Raw genomic sequence first — 5,663 nt, forward strand, 5'->3', positions numbered from 1 at the left:
AAGCCAAAGTTGGTGGCATCACAATTCCGGACTTCAAGCTCTATTACAAAGCTGCCATCATCAAGACAGCATGGTACTGGAACAAAAACAGACACATAGATCAATGGAACAGAATAGAGAGCACAGAAATAGACCCTCAACTCTATGGTCAACTAATCTTCGACAAAGCAGGAAAGAATGTCGAATGGAAAAAAGACAGCCTCTTCAATAAATGGTGTTGGGAAAATTGGACAGCCACATGCAGAAAAATGAAATTGGACCATTTCCTTACACCACACACGAAAATAGACTCAAAATGGATGAAGGACCTCAATGTGAGAAAGGAATCCATCAAAATCTTTGAGGAGAACACAGGCAGCAACCTCTTTGACCTCAGCCACAGCAACATCTTCCTAGGAACATCGCCAAAGGCAAGGGAAGCAAGGGCAAAAATGAACTATTGGGATTTCTTCAAGATCAAAAGCTTTTGCACAGCAAAGGAAACAGTTAACAAAACCAAAAGACAACTGACAGAATGGGAGAAGATATTTGCAAACGACATATCAGATAAAGGGCTAGTGTCCAACATCTATAAAGAACTTAGCAAACTCAACACCCAAAAAACAAATAATCCAATCAAGAAATGGGCAGAAGACATGAACAGACATTTCTGCAAAGAAGACATCCAGATGGCCAACAGACACATGCAGAAGTGCTCCATATCACTCGGCATCAGGGAAATACAAATCAAAACCACAATGAGATATCACCTCACACCAGTCAGAATGGCTAAAATTAACAAGTCAGGAAATGACAGATGCTGGCGAGGATGCGGAGAAAGGGGAACCCTCCTACAATGTTGGTGGGAATGCAAGCTGGTGCAACCACTCTGGAAAACAGCTTGGAGGTTCCTCAAAATGTTGAAAATAGAACTACCCTATGACCCAGCAATTGCACTACTGGGTATTTACCCTTAAAATACAAACGTAGTGATGCAAAGGGGCACGTGCACCCAAATGTTTACAGCAGCAGAGTCTACAATAGCCAAACTATGGAAAGAACCTAGATGTCCATCAACCGATGAATGGATAAAGAAGATGTGGTATATATACACAATGGAATACTATGCAGCCATCAAAAGAAATGAAATCTTGCCATTTGCAACAACGTGGATGGAACTAGAGGGTATCATGCTTAGCGAAGTAAGTCAAGCAGAGAAAGACAACTATCATATGATCTCCCTGATATGAGGAAGTGGAGATGCAACATGGGGGGTTAAAGGGGTAGGAGAAGAATAAATGAAACAAGATGGGATTGGGAGGGAGACAAACCATAAGTGACTCTTAATCTCACGAAACAAACTGAGGGTTGCTGGGGGGAAGGGGGTTGGGAGAAGCGGGGTGGGGTTATGGACATTGGGGAGGGTATGTGCTATGGTGAGTGCTGTGAAATGTGTAAACCTGGCGATTCACAGACCTGTACCCCTGGGGATAAAAGTATATGTTTATAAAAAATAAATTTAAATAAAAGATTTCATTATTTTCTATGGCTGAGTAGTATTCCACAGATCCATTTATCAGTGGTCATTTAGGTCATTTCCATATCTTTGCTATTATAAAGAATGCTGCGATGAACATAGGGGTACATATATCTTTCCAAATTCATATTTCATTTTTTTCAGATAAATATCCTGAAGTGGAATTGCAGGATCATATGGTAGCTCCATTTTTAATTAGCAATAATCGCGCCTCGGATAAACCTCATTGGCTACGATACTGCCACTGCGCAAAGCTATGGTAGCTCCATTTTTAACTTTTTGAAAATCCCCCATACAGTTTTCCCTAGTGCCTGTACCACTTTACATTCCCACCAACAGTAGGCTATTGTCCTCTTTTCTCTATTTGCTCAACACTTCTCATCTTCTCGATAATAGCCATTCTAACAGGTGTGGGGTGACACTGTGATTTTAATCAGCATTTCCCTGATGATTAGTGATGCTGAGCATCTTTCCATGTGACTACTGACCATCTGTATTCTTCTTTGGAAAAAATGCCTATTTAGTTCCTCTGGCCAGTTTGTAATTGAATTATTTGGTTTGTTTGTTGGTTGTTATTGAGTTGTGTGAGTTTGTTATATATTTTGATTATTAATCAGTGAGGTTAGCATAATGATGGTCCATGCAGTGATGGCAAATACCTGTTGTCATGGTTTTAAGAGAAAGGGAAAGGAGAGAAATTGATGACAGTGAATACAGATAATGCTTTTAGAAGGAAACTTCCTGCAAAATCATACAAGGAATTGAGTGTTAGTTGTTGAGAAAAGTAGAGTCAAGATACTTTTTTTAAAAAAGCTAATTGGAATGACCCAGTAAAAAATGAAAAAATGATACTGTACAACAAAGAAGAGTGAATTTTAGAATGTTTTCTTGGGAGACAAGAGGGAATGGCATCTAATGACAAGTGAAGAAGCCAGCTTTAGACAGGAAGATGAGTAGTTCATCTGCAGGAACAGGTAAGAATGCTGAGGAGGTACTAATGCTTTTAAGTAAGTAGATGCAGTGGTGGAAGTCTATGCAAGTTTTCTTCTGGTTGGTTCCATTTCTCAGTAAAGGAGGAAGTATAGTCATCAGCTGAGCATAGGAGAGATGTTGAGATTTAAGTAAAATGAAAAAGTCACCATATAATCACCTCAAAAAGAGTGATGAAATGGCCTTGGGATGTATAGAATGCTTACCTCATAGAATTAAGGAGCCCCTAGAGGTGCATGATCAGAATTTCAAGGGAGACAAGGTAACTTGGTTTCGTGTTTTTGTTTTACCACCAGATCAGTTGCAGGTTCAGAATAATAGTGATTTGGACTTAACCAGAATGTAGTTTTGCCAAAAGAATAGCACAAAGAGAAGGGCAAAGGAATTCAAGGTGTATGCAAGAGAGGGCTTGTACTAACTGACCATGAAACTTAGGTTGGGAAATGAGAGAATAAGGATGTCAAAAAAAAAAAAAAAAGTGCAAAACTGGAAATGGTGTGGAATTGATGGAAATGAGGATTCCAGTGAGCCAAAAGATTGCTGGAATTAGAATGCTGGAAGGAGTCAAGACGGGAGATAAGAGATGGTGTTCAGAGAGTGAGGGGCATGAAATTCAGATTAAAGAGATGCAAATATTGGTAATAATAAACGTCAAGGGTATGATCGCAGCATTGAGTGACTTGAGGGCAAGACTAGAGCAGGTCACTGAAGAGGAAGACTACAAAGCACTGAATATCCAGGATACTGTGCACTGAAATCATCAAGAACTGAAACAAGAGTTGTGTAGGACTAAACAACTAAATGGCTCAGGAGTTAAAATTACAAAGAAATGAGGGGTATTGAGAGCAATTATGAGTCATATAATTTGATGACATGAGATCTAAAAACAGCAAGTTTCAAGGAAGAAAGAGGGAGAATGAAAGAGGCACTGGTGAACAAAGGAGACAAGACCCACCCAATCTCAAGACCCAATGGGAGGAAGAAACAGCAACTGCTCTAGGGCAGTGGAGAAAGTCACATTTTCGTGAGAGCAAGAAGGTAAAAGCGATGTTTAAAATCAATCGATTGAGGGGCGCCTGGGTGGCTCAGTGGGTTAAGCCGCTGCCTTCAGCTCGGGTCATGATCTCAGGGTCCTGGGATCAAGTTCCGCATCGGGCTCTCTGCTCAGCAGGGGGCCTGCTTCCCTTCCTCTCTCTTCTGCCTGCCTTTCTGCCTATTTGTGATCTCTCTCTCAAATAAATAAATAAAATCTTTAAAAAAAAAATCTAGATTGAGGACATAAATGACATAAACTACACTATGGGCACTATGGAAAGGTTTCCAGAGTCGGAGAGGGTGGCAAAAGGACAAAGAGTCTCCAGGTGATAGAAAGGGAGATAGGGAAGACCCAGGAGTCTGTGAAGTCTTATGGTACAAAGCGCATGATGGGCATCATGCTTTATTTGTCCATTCCTTTCCATAGTCACGTTTGCTCCCTCTTTATCAACTCTCCCTATTACAGCAAGTGTGATCGTATAAAAATGCAAATTTGACCATGTCCCTCCCCTTCTTAAACCTCTTCAATGGTTTCTATTAAGCTTAGTATGACGACTAAAATCCTTAGTGTAACTCACAAAACTCTGAAGCGCCACTCCTAGCTCTCCAGACCAACACATGCATTTGCTTTGTGCACCCCAGTCATACTGTCTTTTTTAGCATTCTAAAACACTAAGTTCTTTCCTGTCTCACAGACTTTGTACTTCCTTCTGCCGTACTTCCTCCCACACACAAACCCCAGGTTTGCCTACTTAACTCCCACTTGTCCTTCAGATTTCAGCTCAAACTGTCACCAAGACAGGTCAGGTTCTCCTGTTTGATGATCTCATAGAGATCTTTGCTTTCACAGGTTAGAAATTATGCATTTGTGGTTATCTGGCTCACATCTGTCAACATCACTAGAGTAAATCCCATGAAGACAAAGATAATATCTGTTGTTTTTACCATGGCATGCCCAGAATCTCATTAACCTGATGCTCAGTATATGTTCAATAAATATTTATTAAATGACTTGATCTAGAGGACACCGTCTCCAGCACTACAATGAGACAAATATCATTAGCCTTAAACCATCTATGTCAATGTTCCTCCTTCTTCTTGGTAGAGGAATCTGATGTCAGAGAAACATTAAAAATAAGATTTCAGCTTTCCTTAGAAAACAAAATTTCTTAGTATCTAAAAAGTTATTATGAAAGAATAATGAAAATATTAACACAGCAATAGAATAATGGTGTAAATACATGACAGGTACTTCATTAGCAAAGAAATACAAATGGCAATTAAACACACAAAAGATTAACTCCACTAATAACCAAGGAGCCTGGAAACACAATCTATGCCATTACTGCAGAGATAAGAACTACATATATTTTTATTGAAATTACTGTCAATTTTTTTAAATGATTAAGAACTACTAGTAAACATTGACAGTTTTTACATGTAGAAATAAACAGAGAAAGAACTTCACTGCCTACTAATGCTGTCCTGGGAGTGGTCTGGATTGCCTGCTTACAAGACTTTAACATTACTTCATTTTTTTAAATGGATGAAATGAACAAAGCACGAATAAAATAGTAAGGAATTCCCAGTCCAAAAGAAAAAAGAAAAGAACAGTTTAAGAGAGAAAAGAACACATGAAAGATGTTTTTGCCAAAACGTGCTGTCCCTGCTCTTTGAGGAAGTTATCACCAGTTAGATTTATAAGACCACAAGGCCAACCCCCAGTGGAAGCTCACAGAGCAAGACTATGTCTTTGCATCCATGGATCCCCAACACAGCATTAAATCTCACTCAGAGTAGATGCTTAATAATACCTTTTGGTTGAATGAATTAATGAACAAACAAGCAGACATTCAAGCCTATCTTCAATCTTACTTCTTCTATTTTAATACTATCATGTGGTATTTATAGTAGGGCTTCTGTCCTGACATATACTAATGCTAAAATATATCATCCAAAATTCTTCAAATGTCATTCTATCACAAGGCTCCAGAATTATCTACATTTATTTATATAGGTATCCAGAAAAAAGTTGATTTTCCTTTTTCATGAATAAAGGTTGCATATACAAATGATTAGATTTCAAATTGGAGATGCTTTGTCAGAATAGTTTATACAGATG

The 5,663-nt window shown here is 38.9% G+C and overlaps 1 pseudogene; it reads right to left on the reverse strand.

Annotated features, from left to right (window-relative positions):
• Positions 1 to 1,619: 1,619 nt before the first annotated feature.
• Positions 1,620 to 1,772, reverse strand: LOC122918964 (annotated as a pseudogene).
• Positions 1,773 to 5,663: the final 3,891 nt, after the last annotated feature.

The sequence above is a fragment of the Neovison vison genome, chromosome 10 (genome assembly GCF_020171115.1).
Source record: "Neovison vison isolate M4711 chromosome 10, ASM_NN_V1, whole genome shotgun sequence".
NCBI lineage: Eukaryota > Metazoa > Chordata > Mammalia > Carnivora > Mustelidae > Neogale > Neogale vison.